The following is a 25,576-nucleotide window of genomic DNA, read 5'->3' on the forward strand; positions in this document are numbered from 1 at the left end:
TTCAGTATCTGTGGAGCCATAAATGGAGCTGAATGTTGTGCAATCATCAGTGAACATCCCCACTTCAGACCTTATAATTGGAAGGTCATGGATGATGCAGCTGTCTAAACCCCACATGATCATACATTTTGTGTGACTTTTTTTCTTAAATGTTGCCTTGAAGTCCACATACACTACCTCCACAGGATCCCCATTATCCACTTGGCTAGTTACATAATCAACAAGATCCAGCAAATTAGTCAAATATGATTTACCCTTCATAAATCCATCCATTATATCAGCTCCATGTAAAGTAATGTCTGTAAGTCATTCTATGAACTTCTCTGAATTCCGATTTCCAAGCTTTGGCATTTCACTTGGCATATAAGTCAGATGGCACTTTTTTTTTGTTTCCCTCCATACCACATTTCCTTGTTCCCCACTGATACAAAAGGTGGGTACCTTGCCTTCCTTGAAAATGGGTGCTAGTCACTAATTTTTAGTTACTATTTACTAGTACTTAATTATAGTCTCATTGGCTTGCTGTCTCTTATCCTTATCCTAAAGTACACTCTGAAGTGTTTTGTTTGAAATTCGAAACATAATATCTGGTAAATATACTACACGCAACACCATTAAACACCATGTGTTTATTTAGCATGTGATTTTTGTTACTGGTGGAAAATAATCCTTTAAAAGACAAATTGTTAGACATTTATTAATAACTTCTTTTGACAACCACCTGTAGTTACATGGATTTACTAGTTTATATGACTTCTCAGCATCACTGCACCACAGCATCTCAGCAGTACCAAAATTAGAGGTGTAGTGGACAATGAAGAAGGTTATCTCGTTTACAATGGGATCTTGATCAGATGGGCCAATGGGCTAAGGAGTGGCAGATAAATGTATATTTTGGAAAAGCAAATTTTAATAGGACTTAATGGTCCTCATGATAATGGTCCTTTGTTCAGCAACACTCCTGGGGAGTGTTGCTGAACAAAGAGACCTTGAAGTGCAGTTTCATAGCTCCTTGAAAGTAAAGTCGCAGGTAGATAGAATAGTGAAGAAGGCATTTGGTATGCTTGCCTTTATTAGACAGAGCATTGAGTATACAAGTTGGGAGGTCATGTTGTGGCTGTACAAGACATTGGTTCGGCCACTTGTGGAACATTGCATGCAGTTCTCGTATCCCTGCTTTAGGAAGGATGTTGTGAAATTTGAAAGGATTCAGAAAAGGTTTACAAGGATATTGCCAGGTTTGATGGATTTGAGTTATAAGGGAGAGGTTGAATAGACTGGAGCAGTTTCCCCTGGAGTGTCGGAGGCTGAGGGGTGACCTTATCATGGTTAATAAAATCATGAGGGACACGGATAGGGTACATGGATGAGGTCTTTTTCCTGGGGTGGGGGAATCCAGAACTAGAGAGCATTGGTTCAGGGTGAGAGGGGAAAGATAAAAAGGGAGCTAAAGGGCACATATTCATGCAGAGGGTAGTGTATGGATGGAATGAGCTCCCAGAGGAAGTGGTGGAGGTTGGTGCAATTACAGTATTTAAAAGGCATCTGGATGGGTATATGAATAGGAAGGGTTTAGAGGGATATGGGCCAAGTGCTAGATTGGGATATTTGGTTGGCATGGACAAGTTGGCCTGAAGGGTCTGTCTCAGTGCTGTACATCTGTGACTCTGACACTACTTTAGTGGTTTTAAAGTAGGCAGGCAGGAGGCTGGAAGAACATGGCAAGCCAGGCAGCACCAGGAGATAGAGAAGTCGATGTTTCGGGTGTAACCCTTCTTCAGAACTGGGGTGGGTGGAGGGGGAGCTGCAGGTAAAGGTGGTGGCGGGGGCAGATGGTGAAGTGGGGTTAGGGGAAGATAGGTAGAGGGTATGACCTGGTTGGTCAGTAGGAGGAATGAATCTGGTTGGTAGCTGGGAGGAGTGGAAAGGATGGGGAGGGGCTGTGAAGGGAGTCGGGGAAGGTGAAGGGAGGATATTTGAAATTGGAGAACTCCATATTGAGTTTTCAGGGCTATGGCAGTAGTGTTCCTTCAATGTGCGAAGTGGTTCATTTTGGCAATGGAGGAGGCCAAGGATGGTCATGTTGGAAAGGGAGTGGGAAGGGGAATCGAAATGGGCAGTGACTGGGAGGTCCAGTCAGTCCCTGCGGGTCCGGTTGAGATGCTCAGCAAACTGTTTCCTAAGTTTACGTTCATTCTCTCCAATATCAAGAAGTCCACATCGGAAGCACCTGATGCAATACACTAGGTTGGAAGAGAGGCAGGTGAACCTCTGTCTCACCTGGAAAGACTGTTTGGGACTCTGGATGGAGGTGAGAGGTGTGGTGAGCTGGTAGCTTTCACATCTTTTGTGGTTGCAGGGGGGCGGTGGGAGTGTGGCACAAACCAAGGACTGCTGAAGGGAACAGACCTTGTGGAAGGCAGAGAGGGATAGGGAGGGGGAAGATGTTCTTGGTGGTAATGTCTAGATGGAGTTGGCAGAAGTATTTAAGGATTATGCTTTGGATATGGAGACTGGTGGGGTGGTAGATGAGGACAAGGGGCTTCTGTCTTTCTGGTTTTAAAGAGTCATCAGGTTTGTAAGTATGTTAGCTGCTTGAAAGTCAAGTTTTTCTTAATATGGTAGATACCATAGACTTTGAGTCTTCAGATTAGAATTTGTGAACACTAGCACTTTTGTGGAACTTTTGAAATTGAAAAATTTCAATGTTGGGCTTTTTGGGGGAAAAAATGAATATAGCACTGACCATAAGTAATATTTGTAGATGTTTGCATATACTTCATTGCATTGGTATTTGTGACTAAGTACAAGATTTTTTGAAAAGTGCAATAATCTCACCCTTTTTTTTAGCATGTTTATGCTTAAACTCAGATTGGAGACCTAAAACGACTAGTTAATGATCCTGCAGATTTAGTCTGGTGATTTGGTAAATCAATAAATTTAGAAATTTTAGTTTCTGAATTTTACAAGTACTGTCAGCTGTAGAATACAAGTTTCTGAATTTATGGACAGCTTGTGAGGAATCACAGGTCATAATCACAGAACTGACCTAACATTGATAGCTTTACATTGGTAAGTTGCTTTCTAATCATCATATTATAAGACTGCTTCCTCTATCAAGATTTAACTCCATCCCATCTTCCCAGCAAATAGTCCCATCAGGAACATAATTAGAAATGTAATAGCCATTCCAGAGACGTCATTACAGAGTTACTGAATCTGGGAGCTACATATTGCTGGAAAATTGACTTTTAGGGAGTGGCAAAATAAGCAAAAGAAAAGGATTAGCTTTGATAAAGGACTGGATAGAAACAGTGGCGAGAAGATGCTCACTCAGAAAAACAAAGATGGAGAATAGGTGGAGCTCAGACCACAATAATGTGAAAAGACACTCCTAAGCTTAGTTCCCTAATGGCAGTTACTGTCAAGTAAAGCGTAAATCAGGAAATTGAAGTGCATATATTAAGGATAATACAGCCACGGGGGAACTTTAATCTTCCAGTGTTCTGGGAAAACTAAAGGTGTGGTAATTGTGAATTTATGGAATGCATTCAAGGTAGTTTCTAGATCAGTAAGCTGAGAAGTCAACAGTCTATTTTAATTTACCATGTCTTATTGCCAAATGGTAAAACTAACAACCTTGTAGTAAAGGAGCCTTTGGGCAAGACTGTAAAATAATACTTCAAATTTGAGTAATTTTGCTAAGGTCGTAAAGCTGATTTAATTTAATTTATGAATTAAGTTTTTCACAAATTTCCTGGACTCATGGCCTATATTCTGTTTCTTTCAAAGAGGGAACGTGTGCCTAGAATCTGAAGAGCTAGGGGAGGCCCTAAATAGCTGTTTTGCTTCAGTATTCACTAGAGAGAGTGACGTTATTGACAGTGAGAACACTGTGGACCAGGTTAATAGGCTTGAACAGATTGATATTAAGGAAGTGGATGTACTAGAAATTCTGGGAAGCATCAAGATGGATAACTCCCCAGATATATCCAAGGTTACTGCGGGAAGTGAGGAATGAGTTTGCTATGCTTCTGGCAATGATCTTTGCATACTCGCTCTCCACGGGAGTAGTATTGGATGATTGGAGGGAGGTGAATGTTGTTCCTCTGTTCAAGAAAGGGAATTGGAAAATCCCTGGGAATTACATACCAGTCAGTCTTTCTTCTGTGGTAAGCAAGATACTGGAAAGGATTCTGGGTGTTAGGATTTATGACTATTTGGGAAAAATATAGCTTGATTAAAGGTAGTTAGCACGGCTTTGTGAGGGGCAGGTCATGCCTCACAAACCTTTTGAGTTCTTTGAGGATATGACATGACAAATTGATGAAGATCGAGCAGTGGATGCGGTATATATGAATTTCAGTAAGGAATTTGATAAGGTTATCTATGGTAGGCTCTTTCAGAAAGTTAGGAGGTTTGGCATACAAGGAGGTTTGGCTGGCTGAATATAGAATTGGCTGGCCAAAAGAAGACAGCCAGTGGTAGTGGATGGAAAGTATCCTGCCTGGATGTCAGTGACGAGTGATATCTTGCAGGGATCTGTTCTTGGGCCTCTGGTCTTTAAAGATTTTATAAATGAGTTGGTTGAAGAAGTGGAAGGGTGGGTTGGTAAGTTTGCCAATGCCACAAAGGTCGGTGGTGTTATAGATAGTGTTGAGGGCTGTTGCAGGCTACAACAAGACGTTGACAGGATGCAGTGCTGGGCTGAGAAGTGGTAGATGGAGTTCAACCTGGATAAATGCAAAGTGATTTATTTTGGTAGGTTGAATTTCAATGCTGAATACAAGGTTAAAGACAGGATTCTTGGCAGTGTGGAGGAACAGTGGGATGTTGGGGTCCATGTCCATAGATCCTTCAAAGTTGCCACCCAAGTTGATAGGTTGTTAAGGTGTATGGTGTTTGGCTTTCATTAACAAGGGGATTGAGTTTACGAACTATCAGATTTTACTGCAACTCTATCAAACCCTAGTTAGACCACACTTGGAATATTGTGTCCAGTTCTGGTTGCCTCATTATAGGAAGGATGTAGATGCTTTGGAGAGGGTGTAGAAGAGATTTCCTAGGATGCTGCTTGGATTGGAGGGCATGTCTTATGAAGAGAGATTGAGTGAGGTCAGGCTTTTCGCACTGGAAGAGAGGTGACTTGATAGAGGTGTACAAGGCAATGAGAGGAATAGGTAGAGTCGATAGCCAGAGACCTTTTCCCCAGGGCAGAAATGGCTGTCATAATTTTAAGGTGATTGGAGGAAGGTATAGGGGAGATGTCAGAGGTAGGTTCTTTAAACAGAGAATGGTGGGTGCATGCAACATAGTAAGTGATAAAAACATAACGCAGGGGTTTTATACATCACTGTCATACTTTTTTTTTGAACCACACTAATCACTTAAATAATGTAACTTTGCCTTGAATGACATTTACCAGCAGAGAGCTTTCTCACTCTCACACACCCTCAACTGACTCCTTGGACATTGCAGAAGTTGTGATAATACAGTACACTATTGATATTTGAGGTATATAACTTTTGGTTTATCAAGTGCTGGTTTATAAGGTGCTAGTTAAAACAAAGTTTGCTGTGTAGGGAAATGAAGGGTATGAAGATTTTCTTGTACACTAATCAAGGAAAATGAACAGGCAGACGCAACAAGCAATTATGAAGACAAATGGTATATTGACCTTCATTGCAAAAGGATTTGAATTCAGAAGTCAGGGTGTCTTATTGCAGTTACACAGGGCATTGAGATCCAGCTAGAGTATTGTGAGAGAGTGAAACAAAGGTTCACTAGGCAGACATCTGGGATGACAGGACTGTCCTGTGATAGGTCAGTTCAACTGGCCTTGTATCCACTAGAGTTTAGAATATTGAGGGGAGACGATTTAAATCGGGCTGGAAAGACTAGATGCAGGGACAGTGTTTGTTTTTTTTTCCCTGCTTGGGGTGTCTAGAACCAAGAGTCACAGTATCAAAATAGTGGGTAAACCATTTGGGACTGAAATTGGGAGAGGGGAGCGATGAACAAGTGGGAACAGGGTGTCGGGTGATGGGAATGGTGAGCAGGAAGGGATAAGGGAGAGCTGGAAAGAGAAGAGACAGGAAGTGCTTTATAAAAGCAGACTAAGCATGTACAAGTATGGCACAGTTCTTGGCGCATCTGTAGAAATTGCGCTAAAATGAAAATGGACATCATGGGGCCATGGCTGGCACAACTATTCAGATAAGTTCCCTAATTTGCAAACTGCTCAAACAAAGCACACTGCAAGAAGACACTTTAAATGATGGATGTGTGTGTTCCAAAGGGTAGTTATCCCTGGTGTCCTGGCCAAACTTTATCCCTCCAACTAATCAGATGATCTAGTCATTATTGCACTTTTATTTTAAGAATTGGTTTCCAACAATACAGCAGTTGACTGCGTTTTAATAAATTAACCTGGATTTGGTTGCAAGAAAGCGAATTATCCATGCATGTGGCTAATCTTATCATACTTACCTGGTACCCATGAATTATGTTTCTTAATACTTGTGTAGTCCTTGTACCCTCCTACCCACCTTTCCCGTTCTTTCTTCCTTTTTTTTTCTTCCATTTCTACAGCTGAATTTGGACAGTTGAGACTTCCATAAAACTCTATAACCTGGGTGCTTTGTAGCCGAGCAAAACAGATGATATCTGTGACTCCTCACTTCATCCCATTAACCGTGCCCTATCATCATCATCAAGTAAATCTTAAATAAACTACCAAACTAGAATGTTCTGACAAAACATTCAGAGCTTTGGGGTGGCATGGTAGCTCAGTGCTTAGCACTGTTGCCTCAGCACTAGGGACCCGAGTTCGATTCCTGCCTCTAGCGACTGTGCAACTCCACACAGACATTCTCCCCATGTCTGCTTGTTTTCTCTGGGTTCTCTGGTTTCCTCCCACAGTCCAAAAGATATGCAGGTTAGGTGAATTGGCAATGCTAAATTGTCCATTGTGTTCAGGGATGTGTAGGTTAGGTGCATTTAGACAGGGGAATGGGTCTGGGTGGGTTACTCTTCAAAGGGTTGATGTGGACTTGGGCCAAAGGACCTGTTTCCACACTGTCGGGATTCTAATTCTCAAAATTATTTATACCTGCAAATTGAATGTATGAATGATTTTAAATACTGTTATAGTCTATTAGAACTCTTAATTATGATTTTAATTTAGATTTGCAGTATTGAAGCTCTAAACTTTAAAATTAATCCTGTAGTATGGAATTTCTTAAGTCTAAACAGTTTAACAACTGAATTCTTGCATTTTTCTCTCAAAGATTTACATACTTAGCCTCATGTTGTGATACAGGAAGCATATAGATTCATGATGACGTTCCTGCATCTGCTTGTAATAAACTCCTACAGAAATTGTGTTTCCTTTTGTATTTGGATTTAGGAGAGGAGATGTTTGAGGTGAATGAAACAAATATTGAAGGGGCACCAACAATTGAGCTGAGTGGACTGAAATTATCAAACTAAACTTTCATAAATAGAAATGTTTGTTGCTTTTAAACATTGCCTTGACTCAGTAACATTTTAAACATTGTATGAACATGGAAATTCTGTGGCAGAGTTGAATTCACTACTTAATTCGTATTGAATCATTCAAACTCCCTTGACAGCCCAAGGTCTAGCGTGACTGAAACATTTTAGACTGAAAGTTGTGGTTTCAATCTACAGTCTGTACTCGCTCAGCTAATCCCAGCCTAGGCAGCAGTTAAAACCACACAATTATCCTCAGCTTTGGGCTACAAAGATTAAAACAAAGTTGGGCTCCTTAGCTTGGCCAGCTTTCTGTAGCCTCTTGTGAGCATCCTGTGAAGGCAGAATCTCATCATTCTCAGGTACCTCTACCCTACCACAGTGCTTTGTTAGGTAAGTATGATAAGATTAGCCACATGCATGGATAATTCGCTTTCTTGCAACCAAATCCAGGTTAAGTGCCCCAAGGGGGAGGAAGACCCATTAATAGAACTTCACTGGTACAAGATTTTCATGGAGACTGATAGTGTTAGTAAACGTAGGATGTGGGTTTCTTCTGGGATTTGAATTCCACTTGTCCAGTAATCAACTGTCTGTAATTGACCACCACTCTCTTCTTTTGTAGGTGAGGTTTTTGAACAATATTGTTGTCCAGGTTGTCATTTTGTGAATAGGCAGACATCTGTTCCAATCTGTCATTTAAAGGGAGCAAATTTCATTTGCCGCAAAATCAGGAGCATAAGGCACTCATTTTAGTCACTGCTGTTCACACCTACAGACCATTTTAGGAAACACTGAGTGAAAAGGACTTGCCTCCACATGTGTGCACTCAACAGCTCTTGAAGGTTAATACCGGCGTTTTAGCCTGATTGGGCTTTTCTATTTGAAAGTATATTTTAAAATTTTTAATGTTTAGAGTATCAGGAATGTTGGAAATGCTTATTTGGCCCTGTTCCTACTACCTCATCCCTATCCCTGTCCAGCTGCTGCTATGCATTCCACTTCAGCTTGGATGAAACATTGCACATGATAGTTCACATAAGAAACAAAAACCAATAGTTGAAATTGAAAATAAGTCAAACTTGAAAAACTTTCATACATGTTCATCAGAATTGTTGTGGTCTCATTATAGTTAGTGTAAAAACAATGCATTTTAAATGTATTGTGAGAGTTTTTGATACAAAAAAAGGAAGAACTATCATTAGGAAGTAGTAAATCTATTTTGTGTAAGAAGGCAATAGATAATAGAGCTAACTTAATTCTATGTTAGCTTGCCGTTTATTAGAAAAGTAGGTGGAACTATTCAAGATGGAAAAAAAATCTACACACTCTATCACAATTTTTGCATAACTTCTACCCAAGTTCTTGAGTGGTGATGAGGTCAGAGAAAGAAAAATTCAGTATTTTGGGGAGCGTGCTCATGCTCCTGAATTGTAGGTAAGGAAAAGCAATTGTATGCTGGACCCAAATTTGAATCCTGGAAAATGACTGAGAAAATGATCTAACCTGTGATTTAGATTCTGCATGAGTAACATCAGAGGTTGCGGGACAATAGATAAAGTATTTCAAAAACAGAAATGTTGGCAAAAGATAAGACTACTGTATGGAATATCTAAGTTTTTGTTTTCTCTTTGTCTTTAAGGCATGAGTATGATTAGTGACTTGTGTGTACTCATACCAGAATCTGGCCTCGAACAGAATACAAATCAGATGTTGTCCACATCAGATGGTGGCTTTCAACCAAATGGATTAAAACAATAATTTCCAGATAACTGGCAAAACTACTGGAAAACATTCATCATGTCCAAAAATATTTTTAAAGTCACCTTTTTTGATGTTACAGAAATTAAATGTTCTAGGATTCAATGATTAATGCAATAGCATCAAACCCCTCATGGCAGAAGATAACAACATTCTGATATTCACTTATGATTCTCTTAATTGTCCTTTAACTTTTTGTTTTGTTTGCCCAGGTTTCAACCAGCACTCAAATTTGCGTGGAGTCATTCTTTGTATAACGGTCAGGCAAATGTAATTGTTTCAGGAAATGTATTCATTTAAACTTGCCCTGGAATTCCTTCATGAGGTAATTTCCTTCAGTTGAAACGACTGCAGTGACTTTAGGGGCCTGATGTGGGAGGTGCAGATTGCCTTTCATAAACTAAATACCATTCATGTGAGCAGAAAATAGAGATGAGCTTTTCTTCAGACACAATTTTAAAAAGTTACTGAAAGCAATACAGTAGTTGTATTTCTTTCCTGTGGATTCTTGGACTACTAAAGTGAGCAATTTAATTGTGCAGTTTTTTTTAGACGTTTAGTAGGTACAGATTCTGAAAACTGGTAACATCTAATTCAATTCTGTTTGGATGGGTACCAGAATCTGTGCACAGAATATACAAAATTATACATGTTGATTTTAGTTTGCATTTGTTTCTGTGTATTCAAGATGTTACGTGTGTGGTTTGCGCTGCCCCATTTTTTGAGGGGGGTGGTCAGGTGACTCAGACAGGAGCTCGGGGAGGCAGTTTAGACCTGACACTCGAGCTGCGAGGTTGCATGAAGTATTCCCTTTCAAGTTTACCCTTAGTCTACCTCATGTTCTATTTATGTTTCCAGTGAACTACAAACATAATACAAGATCCACACTACAATAAATTGTTTTCTTATTATGCAGTTCCTTCCTTTGTCAGTGATTTAACATGTATGTGCTAATCATTTGTTTACTGCAAAGGCTTTCACTCTTTGCTCCTAGTACAATTCACATGCTACCTACAAAGTATAACTTTAATTAGGTTGATTCCAAAGGCACTGAAGTAGTTGTAAAATGATTGTAAAATACATATAAACTTGTTTATTCCAGTTTGTAATATGTTATCTTTGACCATTCAGCAAAATTTAAAAGCTTTTATATAGCTTGTGCTTTGCTTATTGTACTTCATTTTCACTTTTCAAAAATGCACTTAATTTATGTAAATGTCCATCACAGTGTAAATGGCATGAGTGGTTTCTTTGCTTTAAACTGATTAGGGCAGTATGCTACTTATCCCTGCTGTTATGCTGAAGGGTGTTTAAATTAGTGCAAAAGTTTGTGAATGCATATCACTTTATTGTTTGCTTTAAGCCAAGCAGAAATTTTTCTTTTGCATTTCTGTTCATTAAGACAAAGCTGTTGGCTCACTTACTGGCAGGCACCTGCTAGTCTCTACTAATGACATTTTAATTGGCCATTGACTAATTGTTCACTAAAGCGCAAGGCAAATGCATGAAATTTGTAGCCACAAAATACCCCATCTTTATTTTTAGTTCACAATTTTTCTTCTCTTGTGAACTCCTTTTGTAATTTGCACCACAACACACCATTTGCATCTCTTGTCTTAATTGTAGTTGCTGAATGCTGCTGCTTTATGGCAAATGCCAAGCAGCTGTGTGCAATGATTATCTCACTGATTTCAGTACGTAACTTTATCAATAGGTGGGTCAGACATTGGTTGCACTGTTTGAGGGTAGGGTTTAGCAGTAGCAGTACTCTTGGTACGATGTTTAATTGTACAATTGGAAGTTGCTATGCAGTGCTGCTGTTTAGACACCTGATGAGGCAGCAAGTGTGTCGCTGGCTCTCCTATCAATTGACCACTCAAGGATTTGGCAACACAAACATTCTAGAGAGGGGGACAGAGTTCCACCCTACTTTTTCCAGTGTGTTGGCAGTAACTTGTTGAAAGCAAACTAAACTTGTACTGTTAGCTTAATGGTGCCTGTATTGGATTTTTCAGGTAATTATCTAATTTTATTTGTGTTGCTTTATAAGGTTTATATTTTGTGCATTTTTGCATGATTTCTATGAGGCTGGCAAACCCATGTACTATTTAACAGACTGCTAACATGACAGGAACATTTTCTGTGAACAATGAACTTGGCCAGGGAAGTCAATTAAGTGAGGTTTATTAATACAGTGAAAACAATGGAGCACATTCACTTTTGCTTTGTGGAAACAGGGTTGGAGTTTGAACAACTGTTTTATGAAGTGTCTAGCCACTGGGATGCATTAAAACACACGGGAGATGTTGGTGTGAGCAACTTTTGATACAGAAGTAAGTGTTATTTTGAATTCTCTTTAAACTGCTTTACAAATGTTTCAGTGTCTATATTTAGCTGTTGCTGTCTTAAAGTTGTTATGGGTTGCATATTCTGAAAATGCATAACTTTTCTTGTAACTAAAAACTACACAGATTGGTGGTTTTGGCATGGGTAGACTTGTGTCCTTCCAGTTTAAAAGCCTAATTTCAATATTGAACTGTTCCAGCTTGTGACAGTTGAACAATGAGATTTATTTTATACAAAAGAAGTTTCATGAAGTACTGATTTATGATATGTAATCCAAATCAACAATTGTATAAGTGGGCTTCTGGAATGATTCTATCTATGAAATTGAATTGAAACTCTGTTGGAATTTGTTCCACTTATAGTTTTAGTGAAACACATCTTTCTTATGCCTCTCATGCAAAGTGTGTGCATGAGAGAGAGAGAGAGACTCTCACAAGTTCCAAAGGAAATAACAAATAACTTTTGGATTGTTGCATGATCTTGCCACTCATCTGCCTGTTGAAACAAGGGAAGTAGTTTCTTTGCCATTTGCAATATGTAGTGGAGAATTGCAGGTGTGCTGTTCAAGGTTTTTTCCATCCTTTGACTTTGAGAGATAAGTGTATGATATGATTATAATTTTCTAATGTGCATCTGTGTGATATCTATGGCATATATATATATTAAGTTTTTAGTTCCCAGTGTTGCCTTGCGTATGGATGTTGCAGATAAAATGATTCTCTTGAGTTTTGCAACATCAATGTATTAAATCCTATTAACTTGATTTCTTGACCAAGAGAACAGTTAGATTTGTATTAACTAACATGCACATCACATGCAGGTACTCTTAACATCTAGATTTATGATCATAATCTTTGTATAAATTTTTTTTGAGGTTGAGGTTTATCTATTGTACCAAATAAAGTAGCATTTTGAGCTTGAATTAATGTGTAATTTTGGTCTTTGTACCTTTTGAGAAGGAAGTCATCAACATGTTTCAAAAGGTAGTTCCCACTTTTGTTTGAGTGGATGGATGAACTCAATGCAGATAGGAGCTTTATGTGGCTTTTTCAGGTAGGCAGTCTTCATGGACGTATCCTTGGAGGTAAATGTAATATCTTGACATGATTTGCTGTATGTTTGTGCTATCTGTGTATAATGTGTATTCCAAAACTACTTGAATGCTCCAAATATATGTCAGCACTGCGCTTGTGGAAGCAATGAATGTGTTTTTCAGCCTAATGGCCACACATGGCAATGGAAATTTTATCGGGGTACGGCCAAATATGCTTGAGGAATAAACTAATATAATAGATTTTAGTACAAATAAACATGATTGTGATAATTATACCAAAATTAACAATGTAATGCATACAACAGTGAATCCAAATGTGTACACACTTCCACACAGTCTTGGTTTAACATGAACGATGCACTTAGTCACTCTCTTCTTTGCAAAAGCATCAAAGTGCAACATCATATTTTTGTCTTTCACAGATGATCCCTGAACTGGTGAGTCATTGAGTCATACAGTACAGAAACAGTTCCTCTGGTCCAACTCGTCCATGTCAACCAGATATACTAACCTAATCTAGTCCCATTTGCCAGCTCTTGGCCCACATTTCTATCGACTCTTCCTATTCATATACCCATCTCGATGCCTTTTGATGTAATTGCAACAGCTTCCAACAACCTCTGGCAGCTCATTCCATACTTGCGCCACTCTGTGTGAAAAAGTTGCCCCTTAAGTCCCTTTTACGTTTTCCCCCCTCTCACCCTAAACCTATGACTCTAGTTCTAGTTCCCCCACCCCAGGGAAAAGACCTTGTCTATTTACCCTATCCGTGCCCCTCATGATCCAGTATTTTTCTGATTTTTTTTTCAGACTGCTAGCATCCACGATATTTTACTTTTGGCTTGACAACATAGTTGCTGTTTACTGCAGTCTACAATCTGGTGTTAAGAACCACGCAGAGGGAAAATAATTGAGAAAAAAGAGATGAAAAGACATCACAACTTGTGGAATACAGTAATCTGTAGCACATCTCTACATCTTATTTCTGAAACTGTGGATTTAGTAATAACAGTACTTTTGTTTTAAAGAGGAGCTTCCAAGCACTTTTATTCTACATCTTAAGACTAGGCTAATTTTAATTTTGTAAAATCACAATTGAAACATAAAGCCATGTCCTCTCTTTATATTTTCTATTACAGTCATCATCCTACTTTTTAACAATCTAAAAGTTAGATATATCTCTGGCAGGAATAGAGGCTGCTTTTTCAATTCTTATTTTTGAAATGCATAAACAACTATTCACTGAGATGAGCTTCTCAGTGATAAAATAAGATTTTAGTAGCATTTTTGCTAAGATAGTTCAATCGCTTGTCCATCATCAGGATTGTAGTTTTTTATTACCAGTTTACAAATCTATTGTTCTTGGATTCTTTTGCCATTTGCTTTAAATCTGTGTCATAATTAAAAGATTACTGCAGGTTCTGGAAATCTCATCACAGTTGCTTCTTTATTTTTAATCTTACACCACTATTTAAATCTACCCTAACTACTACTAAGGAGAACAAGCAGAGCTTTACTCGTCACTGTAATCACTGAAGTTCAACATCCCCCATCTCCCTGTAAATATAGTTCTAGGAATTTATAATGTTCGAAATTGACAGACTGTGTGCAGAGATGCAAGATTTATCATATGTTATAGATGTATTATAATTCCAGTGGGTGTATCAGTAGGCTAATATAGACCTGAAAGTGCTAGAGTGAAATCCTGGACTGCTTGCACTATTGCCTCAGTATTCAGTAAGAATTAACACCTTCAGCGAGGGAATGAAAAACACTCTGGAAACAGTTATGTAACAGCTGACTTGCATTTTAATACCACTTATGAAAAATAATGTGTTAAAGTTTTGAAAGTATATAAAATCAAAACTGAAATAACTGCATAATCTAAAAATAATATTGAATACACACCTTGTCCAGCTCTCATTGCTTAGTTATGCCTATTTGACTAACTTGGCGATTGCATGCACACTGAAAGAATAGCCCACATCCAGCCCCATATCATTGGTTAACTTCAACTTTTCTTTCATGGGCATTGCTGGCAAGGCAGCATTTTATTCTCATCTTCATTTAAGTACTTCCCTGAAGCTCCCAGGATCTCTAATTTATTTTCACAACTACTAAACAATTTGAGAATGCACACTAGATTTGCACTGCATCTACTGTACATTTTGTGATTTTTCTGATGCTGCAGGAGACCAGATTAGAAGCATAAATGGGCTGTAATTTGCGGTGTGAAAGAAGTGCATTGCTTTTAAAGAAATTGTGATTTTTATAATGCAAATTGAAGCCATTTGAAAGCATTTTTACTTTGATAGCATATCGTACATTGAATTTTTAGAAGAACCTAAATAGTTAATGAAGAACAGGAAAAGCTACACATAATATGCAAAGTTAAAATTCACAACCCCAGATTATAGACCAACTGATTTATTTGGAGGCGCTGGCTTTTGAGGCGCTGCTTCTTCATCAGGTGGTTCATCAACTACCTGATGAAGAAGCAGCGCTTCAAAAGCTAGTGACTCCAAATAAGTCAGTTGGTCTATAACCTGGGGTTGTGATTTTTAATTTTGTCCATCCCAGTCCAACACTGGCTTCTCCAAACCATAATATGCAAGTCAGTCTGCATCTACAGAAAGAACACATGGGTGGAATCTTTTGCTTCTGCAAGTGGTGATTTTGGAGATAGGAAAGGGACTGAATTAGCTTGGGTGTTGGCTTACCCAAACCCCATTGTCTTCTCAACTCTGCCGGAATTTGTTTTGGGATAAGAAACTCTACAGTTCACAGACGCCTGCCGTTCCCTGTTGCTATGTAAGGATCTCAGTTCACTGCCACTGGGATACACTCGGCTACAGATGAGCTTGGTGCCATATTATGTGCCTGACAGGTGGAAGTTTGTAGGTAGCTTCCCCCTCCCACCCCGGGAAGGTCATTCTGCTTTTCAAAATTAAGTACCTGCTTGATGGTCTGGGCATAAGGCATGGGTTATCTTCTGAAAGCCAATAGTCTTAATGCCCCCCCCCCCCCACCCGACATGCGCACACTCGCATGCACACGCACACCTCTTACTGCCCATCCCACTGCAACTTGCATTACTTTCACGTCTTCCAAGATCTTGGCTGGCTGTGCTGGTATCAGCCACAGTCGCCTGTGCTGGCTTCAGATTGGCCAGAAACTTTCCCTGGACTTCTGTCCAATGATGTCTTAATTCCAGGTGAAGGCTTGCCGATGGCCTCATCAATTTCTGATTGCATTAGGTCGAGAAGGCCCTCCAACTCTCTGAAGCAGTTTTTGGGCTACATTCTTTCACGTCGTCATTTGAGTAGTGTGATGCTGGATAAGACACAAGCCTGAAAAACACATCTCTACAGAAATTGTTTTGATATTGCTAAGTCACTTTGTTCTCTAGTCTATTTAAAGCTAAGTGGTTAAATGTACTAATAGTTGAATAGTTTTTTTAAAACATGGTGCAAACAGTAGGTGTGAGATAGTTGACCTGTACATGCCTCTTTACAGAGTTTCTAAAAGGGGCTGAAATGCAGGAATGTTGGGCCATATTTTGAAGAGATGCCACTTGATGCAGACTGCAACCTTTGGCCTTTCGTTTTCTTATACGAGGATGGGAGCTCTGCATTCTGATAGGAGATTCCACTCAGAAATGTGGAGTTGTTTCCATTTCTGACACTTGCTTCATGGCATAGAATTGTCAGGGGAAAGGAGACTACTCTTTTTTTTGCAGCAGTCAGCTGTCACATTCTGAAATGTAAATGTTCTGACTGCCAATTTATTGCTGCTGTCAACCATACGTACAAAAGGTCAGTGTAATGTTCAGCTGCTGGGAGAGTAGGGTGTTAGAAGGATACGGGTGATTGGGTACCAGGTCAGCTAGGGAAGGGTAAGGTGCCAGGAGTTGGATGCCATTGGTTAGGCATATGGTGCAGGTTCATTAGGTGTGAAATGTGTAGAGTGCTTGGAAGGTAGGATGCCATAGAGTTTGGGGATTGGGTCTGGTGAAGGGGGTTGTGTGCTGTGAAAGGGTTGGGTCCAGCATAGGAGGGCAAGAGAGCAGACTGGGCTTGGAGTCCAGCATTAGGTATTATTGGGACTGGTTGAGTATGGCAGGGGAATTGGTCAAGATCTGCCAGCAAGGTGGGATTGGGGGGGGGGGGCGCAGTTTGGCTCTGACTGCAGAGGACTGAGTTGTTTGGCTGAGGTTTGGCACATTGTACACTTGGCTGTAGAAGGGAATAAGGTGTCATCCAGTCCGGCAGTGGGAATTGCGGTGTTGGCTCCAGAGTATCAGATATCGAGTTGAGCGGAAAGTGATGGATTAATGGGGGGGGGTGGTGTGATAAGTATGGGTTCTGTTAAATAGCTGCTTGAGAGTTCGACTGAGCAATTTTAGTAGAATTCTACCAAAACCTTGAATGTTTGGGACATGGAGAAATTGCCCAGCAGAAAATTCGATTCCCTTGGCAATTCCTCAGGTGTGTGTTGTGATGGGGATTATACAGGTTTACCATGTGCAACTCTTCTCTCTCCTGGCATTATGCCTGTGTCGAGTCTGTGCGAAATGTATACTACTTACGTTTATCCTCAACTCCTAAAGTATTTACTGAGATTATCTCGGGAATATTAGCATGATTAGGAACACAAAGGTGATGTTGCGGAGAGAGAGAGAGAGCGACCACTCTGTATATAAAGAGAAAGCTGTTAAAGTGAGTAAATGTAAGTGCAAGAGGATTATGACAATATCAAAAAGAACCTGAATGGATTTGTCTTGCATTTGTATATAAATCCTTGAAGATAAGGATAGATATTAACTGAATGCAGACAAAAGAATTATTCCAGATTTTAATGAGCAATAAAGTGCTGGAATGTCACCTGCAATAATTTCTCTTCCTTTCTCTCCCTCACATTCCCAGATACTGAGATGAGAAAGGTGCATATTCTTAGGCCTGCCATTGCTGCTCTTGTAACTTTATATGGGAGGTGTAGTGGCTGACCCAGTGTGTGGCTGCTATTCTGATTTATTTTTTCCGCCTTTTATGGATTAGTTGGGGGCAAGACCTTGCCATATAAATAATTCCAGGCTTGTGCCATGGATACAGGTTTATCAATTAATGTAATGCAGTATTGTGATGTTCAAATATTGTAACAGAAAAAGAATTGTACAATCTGTCACTCTTGAAGACCTTTTTGAAAAAAATCGTGTTTCAAAAGTAAGAATTAAAATTATTTAAGAATTGGATGCCACAGTACATTGAAATGAAAGGATGGCAGTCAGAGAACCAGTTTCTTTCCAGCATAGAAAATAAGAATGAAGGTCTCCTGATCATTGTAATGGCTTAGAATTGGTTGTGACATTTTAACTGGTAGCAATTTTAGCTCAGTTTCCATTTGCTGTAACATGGGTATTTTCCATGTTGCTATCAGAAGGCGCTTAACACTCAAGGTCATAAGGAAAGAAGCTGTTGCATTAATGAAAGCTGTTTTTGGTTGAGTGCATGCTTTGTTGTTAATACAATGTAATATTTCTTTTTCATGATTTGCATGATAAACTGAACATTTTTTCTTGTCATGTCATACAGGGGTAAAGCCCTGGAAATTAAGCCCTGCTATTCCTGGGCTTGTCACAAAAGTTAAATGTGTTACGGAATTGTGAAAAATTTCTTCAGTCTACCTGTTTGTAGACCAAAGTTGGCAGAAAGTATGGGCCAGGTTTCTCTACTCAATAATTGTTCCTACTTCTTACAAATAAATCGATTCTTGCTATAGGTAAACGTTATGAACAATTGATATATAACTCTACTAGTTAATCTCTAACCACTTTATAAAATTCCCTTTGCGTGTGCACACAGGCAAAGAAAAAGGTGTTATGGGTAGAGGGAAAAACTAGGAAGACAGTTCAATTATTCTTTTTCCACTATGTTCATAGAGATGATCCTTTGGCTGGCTCGGATCTGCTGCTGCTCAATCTCTGTCCTCTGTATATGTTCAGGAGGCACAGTGACTGGTTCATACATGTGATCACTGACACAGCTTACATAATTGGTGAGGGGAATAAATTGGTGGTCTTCAGGCTTAGCTTTTTATTTAAAACTGCAGAGAAAAGGACACCAGTTTCCCTTCCAGAAGTTTTTGACCAAGTCATTTACATTCACAAGCTGTTCAGTTACCTTGCAGCCAATCCCATTGTTATTGGCAGAGCAGGCAAAAGATCATTGACAACTGCTCAACACTCCTCAGACCAAGCAGCTACTGATGGCCATGTCACAATTTGTGGACACGTGCTGGTACCAGTGTGCTGCAACCAAATTTCTGCACTGGTTGAACAAACAGCAGTGCAAACAGCACTTGAAGTAAGATCTGGTTGCGTGCTTTTTAAAAAAAAATGCAGCAATCCCTTCCACAATCCTTAGTTTTTAAAACAAATTTTACCAATTTCAGTCCGTAATCAACAGTACAGAAAAATTAATAAATATGGTTTTGACATTCTGTAGATTTACAGGTTAGATTCAGTAATCTTAAATACTAATCTAGGCCAAAAAATCTAGTTCAGAAAAACTGATTTTGTTTAAACTACAAATTTGCTTAAATATGTATTTCTGCTGCATCTGTTGTGATGATGTCGTCATCATCCACTGGGATGCCTCTCATATGTCCTCCTTTCTCCTTATCCAAAGATTCCTTGTCCCAGTGGATGATGGAGCCCTCAGCTAGGTCTATAACACCATAAGATGTATGAGTAGAGTTAAGCCACTTGGCCTATTTGAGTCTGCTCCACCATTCAATCATGGCTGATATGTCTGTCGCATTTCCTGTCTTTTCCTTCCTTGATGAGCAAGAGTTCCCCCCGTCCTCATTTTCTGTCCCATCAACCTTCACATTCAAAGGATCATCTTCTGCCATTTCTACCACCCCCAGTAGGATGCCCCCATCAAGTACACCTTCCCTAACTCTCCATTATCAGCAATTTTGCAAGAACCGTTGCTCTGATATCTTGGTCCACTCCTAATATGTTTGCCCTCCCCCGGCACCTTTCCATGTCACAAGAGAACGTGTAGCACTTGTCCTTTTAATTCCACACTCCTCATGGTCCAAGGGCCCTACACACTCTTGAGGTAAAGCAGCACTTTACAATAATTCCTTCAACCTAGTCTGCTGTATTCACCACTCGCACTGTTGTCTCTGTTACATAAACAAAATGAGACAGATCCAGATTGGATGGCTGGAGATCACCTCTGCTCTTTCAAAATGAATGAATCCCACCTTCCAGTTACTTGGCATTTTAATACACTACCTTGGCAGAAATTGAGGACTGCAGATGCTGGAGATTAGAGTTGAAAAGTGTGGCACTGAAAAAGCACAGCAGGTCAGGCAGAATCTGAGGAGCAGGAGAGTTGACATTTTGAGCATAAACCCTCCATCGGCAATGTAGGGGAGGAAAATGGGCTGAGAGATAAATAGGATGGTGGAGGGGGGAAGGTAGCTGGGAAGGCAATAGTTGGATGCAGGTGGGGGAATGATAGGTTGGATGGGAGGGTGGAGTGGACACTTGGCAAGGAAGATGGACAGGTAGGACAGTTCAAGAGGGCAGTACAGAGTTGGGGGGTTGGATCTGGGATGACGTGGGGTGGAGGAGCGATTAGGAAATTAATGAAGTTGATGCCATATGGACAGAGGATCCCAAGGTGGAAGATGAGGTATTCTTCCTCCAATCATCCGGTGGCTTGGATTCGGCGGTAGAGGCAGCCCAGGATTTGCATGCCCTTGGGGGAGGGGGGAGGGGGTGGGGTTGAAGTGCTCAGTCACAGGGTGGTGGGGTTGTTTGGTGTGTATACCAAAGATGTTCCCTGAAACGTTCTGCCAGTTGGCATCCTGCCTCAGTGTAGAGGAGACCATGTCAAGAGCAATGGACACAGTAGATGAGGTGTTTGGATGTGCAGGGAAATCTCTGCCAGATGTGGGAGGATCCTTTGGCGCCTTTGGACATAGATGAAGGCGGGGTGTGTGGGTGCAGGTTTTACACCTCGTGATGGCAAAGGAAGGTGCTGACAGTGGAGGGTTGTTTGGTGGGTGGGTGCATGGACCTAACGGAGTCACTGAGGGAGCGGAAGCTGTGGAACGCAAGGGTGGGGAGGAAAATATATCTTTGGGGTCTGATTGTAAAAAATAATGGAGAATAATGCACTGTATCTGGAGATTAGTGGGGTGGAAAGTGAGGACCGGGGGGGGAGGTTTACCTTGTTGCAATTGGAGGAGTAGCGTTCAAGGGTTGAGGCGGGACGTGGAGATACGCTGTTTGTTGATCACGTGGGAGGGGAAATTGCAGTCCTTGAAGTAGGCCATCTGGGATGTCCAGGTGTCTAATTTCTCCTTCTGACAACAGATACAGCAGAAGCATTAGGAGTAAGGGATAATGTTTTTACAGAAGAGGGTGCAGGGGTTGGAGGAGGTGTAGTCCAGGTAGTGGGAGTCAGTGGGCAGGCATAGCTGGGGCCCATGCAGGTGCCCATGGCTACCCCTCTGGTCTAAAGGAAGTGGGAGGATTTGAAGGAGAAGTTGTAAGGGTGAGGCCTAGTTCTGCCAATTGAATGTGTGTTGGTGGAAGGGCACTGTTTGGGTTGGTGGGAGAGGAAAAAATGGAGGGCTTGAAGGCCTTTGCCAAAGGGGATGGATGTGTACAGGAACTTGGGTGTCCATAGTGAAGATGAGGTATTGGGAGCTGATAACATAAAAGTCATTGAGGAAGTGGAGGATGTAGGTGGTGTCCCGAATGTATGTGGGGAGTTCCTGGACCAAGGGGGACAAGATAGTGTCAAGACATGAAGAGACGTATGGTGGACAGGAACAGGCGAAGACATTAGGTCAACTAGGGCAGTCAGGTTTGTGAAGGATCGGTGCTATAGGTCCACTATTTCATCATTTATATAAATGACTAGGATGTGAGCATAAGAGGTATAGTTCGTAAATTTGCAGATGACATCAAAATTGGAGAAGGTTACCTCTGAGTACAACAGGATCTTGATCATATGGGCCAATGGGCTGAAAAGTGCAAGATGGAGTTTAATTCAGATAAATGTGAGGTGCTGCATTTTGGGAAAGCAAATCTTAGCAGGACTCTTACACTGAATGGTAAGATCCTAGGGAGTGTTGCTGAACAAAGAGACCTTGGAGTGCAGGTTCATAGCTCCTTGAACGTGGAGTCACAGGTAGATAGGATGGTGAAGAAGGCACTTCATATGCTTGCCTTTATTGGTCAGAGTATTAAGTACAGGAGTTGGGATGTCATGTTGCAGCTGTACAGGTCATTGGTTAGGCCACTGTTGGAATATTGCATGCAATTCTGGTCTCCTTCCTATCGGAAAGATGTTGTGAAACTTGAAAGAGTTCAGAAAAGATTTACAAGGATGTTGCCAGGGTTGGAGGATTTGAGCTATAGGGAGAGGCTGAATAGGCTGGTGCTGTTTTCTCTGGAGTGTCCGAGGCTGAGGGGTAACCTTTATAGAAGTTTATAAAATCATGAGCGGCATGGATATGATAAATAGACAAGGTCTTTTCCCTGGGGTGGAGAGTCCAGAACTAGAGGGCATAGGTTTAGGATGAGAGGGGAAAGATATAAAAGAGACTTAAGGGGCAACTTTTTCACAGAGGGTGGTGCATGCATGGAATGAACTGCCAGAGGAAGTGGTGGAGACTAGCATAATTGCAACATTTTAAAAAGCATCTGGATGTGTATATGAATAGGAAAGGTTTGGAGGGATATGGCCAGGTGCTGGTAGGTGGGAGTAGATTGTGTTGGGATATCTGGTCGGCATGGACGAGTTGGACCGAAGGGTCTGTTTCCGTGCTGTACATCTCTATGACCGAAAGGTTTATTGAGTTCTACAGCACGGAGATAGGCCTTTTGGCCCAAACTGGTCTCTGCTGACCAAAACGTCCAGCAACATTAATGCCATTTCCATGCATATGGCCCATAAACTTTCCTATCCATGTATTTAGACCGTAAGACCATTAGACATAGGAGCAGAAATTAGGCCGTTCAATCATCGCTGATAAGTGTTTCAACCCCATTGTCCCACTTTCTCCCTGTAACCCTTGATACTCAAGAACCTATCTATCTCAGTCTTAAACATACTCAGTGACCTGACCACCACAGCCTTCTGTGGCAAATAATTCCATAGATTCACCACTTTCTCTCTGACTGAAGAAGTTTCTCTTTTTCTCCGTTCTAAAAGGTCTTCCTGTTACTGAGGCTGTGCCCTTGGGCCCGAGTCTTTCCCCCCAGTGGAAACATCTTCCCAACTTCTACTTTCTCCAGGCCATTCAGAATTCTGATTGTGTTAATTAGATCCCACTTCATCCTTCTAATTTCCATTGATTATAAACCCAAAGACCTCCACTGTACCTCATGTGAACCTTTTCATTCCTGGGACCATTCTCGTGAATCTCCTCTGAACACACTGCAGGGCCAGTATATCCTCAAAATATGGGACATAAAACTGCACAAATATGGTCTGACCAGAGCCTTTTAGAGCCTCAGAAGTACATACTTGCTTTCAAGTCCTCTCAAAATAAATGCCATCATTGCATTTGCCTTCCTAACTCCTGACTCAACCTACAAGTTTACCTTGAGATAATCCTGGACTAGGACTCCCATTGTCTTTGCACTTCAGACTTCTGAATTTTCTCCCCATTTAGAAAATAGTCCATGTCTCCTCCTCCTACCAAAATACATGACCTCTCACTTTCCTATGTTGTACTCAAATCTGCCACTCCTAACTAGTCTAAATCCTCTGCAGTCTCCCTGCCTCCTCAATGCTACCTGTCCTTCTACTTACGCTTGTATCATCCGCAAACCTAGCCAGAATGACCTCAGTTCCTTCATCTAGATTATTAATGCATAAAGTGAAAATTTGTGGTCCCAACACAGCCTTGCAGAATGCCACTTGTCACTGGTTTCCATTCTAAGAAAGACCCTTTTATCTCCACTGTTTGGTTTCTGACTGACAGCCAAGCTTCCATCTGTGCTAACACCTTGCCTCTGACACCATCAGCCCTTATGTTACTCAGCAGCCTCCTGTGTGCTACCTTGTCAAAGGCCTTCTTGAAGCCCAGGTAGATAACATCCATTGGCTCTCCTTGGTCTAACTTGCTCATTACTTCCTCAAAGAATTCTAACAGATTTGTCAGGCATGACCTCCCCTTGAGGAAAACATGCTGACTTTGTCTTATGTTGCCATACTTCAGAGTAATCAGAAATCTCATGCTTCACAATGGTATCTAGAATCTTATCCATGGCTGAGGTTAGGTTAATCGGTCTAATTTTCCATTTTTTGCCTTGTCAGGCATGACCTCCCCTTGAGGAAAACATGCTGACTTTACTCTGAAGTATGGCAACATAAGACAATCAGAAATCTCATGCTTCACAATGGTATCTAGAATCTTATCCATGGCTGAGGTTAGGTTAATCGGTCTAATTTTCCATTTTTTGCCTTATTCCCTTTGAGATCCCCTGCGGACGTTCCCCTCAGCAATAAGTATACCATTTTGGATACTGCTTGGGGGGGGGGGGGGAAGAATGTCCTACCAGAGGAAAGCCATAGCAGTCACTTCTCTGGCACTGAGCATGACCATGTGGCAAAGAAGGGAAGGGTGCAGAATAGAAAAGTACTCGTGGTAGGGGACTCGATAGTTAGGGGAATCGATAGGAGATTTTGTGGTCAGGATCGGGATTCCCGGAAAGTATGTTGCCTCCCTGGTGTCAGGGTCCGGGACGTCTCCGATCGGGTGCATAAGGTTCCAAAAGGGGAGGGCGAACAGCCAGAAATCGTGTTACATATTGGCACTAATGATATAGCCAGGAAAAGGATTGAGGATATAAAAAGTGATTTCAGGGAGTTAGGATGGAAGCTGCAAAGCAGGACGAACAGAGTAGTGTTCTCTAGTTTACTACTGGTGCCATGAGATAGCGAGGCGAGGAACAGGGAGCGGGCACAGCTTAACACGTGGCTGCGCAGCTGGTGTAGGAGGGAGAGCTTCAGATAAGTAGATAATTCGGATTTTCACTTTATGCATTAAAGTGGTCCAGGCCAGGCTGCTTTGGGAAACGAGAAATGCGATTGCTTTGCCACTTGCGAAGATCTTTGAATCCTCGCTCTCCTCTGGAGTCGTACCTGAGGACTGGAGAGAGGCAAATGTAATTCCCCTCTTCAAGAAAGGAAATATGGAAATCCCTGGCAATTACAGACCAGTAAGTCTCTTGTCTGTCGTCTGCAAGGTGTTAGAAAGGATTCTGAGGGATAGGATTTATGACCATCTGGAAGAGCATGGCTTGATTAAATGCAGTTAACACTGCTTTGAGGGGGGCAGGTCATGCCTCACAAACCTTATTGGGTTCTTTTGAGGATGTGACTAGAAAAGTTGATGAGGGTCGAGCTGTGGATGTGGTGTATATGAACTTCAGCAAGGCATTTGATAAGGTTCCCCATGGTAGGCTCATTCAGAAGGTCAGGAGGAATGGGATACAGGAGAACTTAGCTGTCTGGATACAGAATTGGCTGGCCAACAGAAGACAGCGAGTGGTAGTAGAAGGAAAATATTCTGCCTGGAAGTCAGTGGTGAGTGGTGTTCCACAGGGCTCTGTCCTTGGGCCCCTATTGTTTGTAATTTTTATTAATGACTTAGATGAGGGGATTGAAGGATGGGTCAGCAAGGTAGCAGATGACACAAAGGTTGGAGGTGTCGTTGACAGTATAGAGGGCTGTTGTAGGCTACAGTGGGACATTGACAGGATGCAGAGATGGGCTGAGAGGTGGCAGATGGAGTTCAACCTGGATAAATGCGAGGTGATGCATTTTGGAAGGTCGAATTTGAAAGCTGAGTACAGGATTAAGGATAGGACTCTTGGCAGTGTGG

At 41.1% G+C, this 25,576-nt stretch overlaps 1 protein-coding gene across 6 annotated transcripts in view; it reads left to right on the forward strand.

The window, feature by feature from the left end:
* LOC122552912 (rho guanine nucleotide exchange factor TIAM2) overlaps nt 1-25,576 on the forward strand; it is a 370,627-nt gene that overhangs the window by 44,061 nt on the left and 300,990 nt on the right. The window contains exons 1-2 of one of the 6 annotated variants that reach the window (XM_043696132.1): nt 11,028-11,270; nt 11,493-11,588. The exons of 2 other annotated variants lie outside the window; for them this stretch is intronic. The gene's annotated coding sequence lies outside the window, so the exon portion shown is untranslated. Of the gene's footprint in view, nt 1-9,758; nt 9,777-11,027; nt 11,271-11,492; nt 11,589-25,576 lie in introns of those variants that run through there. 3 more of the 6 variants (XM_043696133.1, XM_043696136.1, XM_043696134.1) reach the window with 3 other exon arrangements.

The sequence above is a fragment of the Chiloscyllium plagiosum genome, chromosome 9 (assembly GCF_004010195.1).
Source record: "Chiloscyllium plagiosum isolate BGI_BamShark_2017 chromosome 9, ASM401019v2, whole genome shotgun sequence".
In the NCBI taxonomy this organism is placed as follows: domain Eukaryota; kingdom Metazoa; phylum Chordata; class Chondrichthyes; order Orectolobiformes; family Hemiscylliidae; genus Chiloscyllium; species Chiloscyllium plagiosum.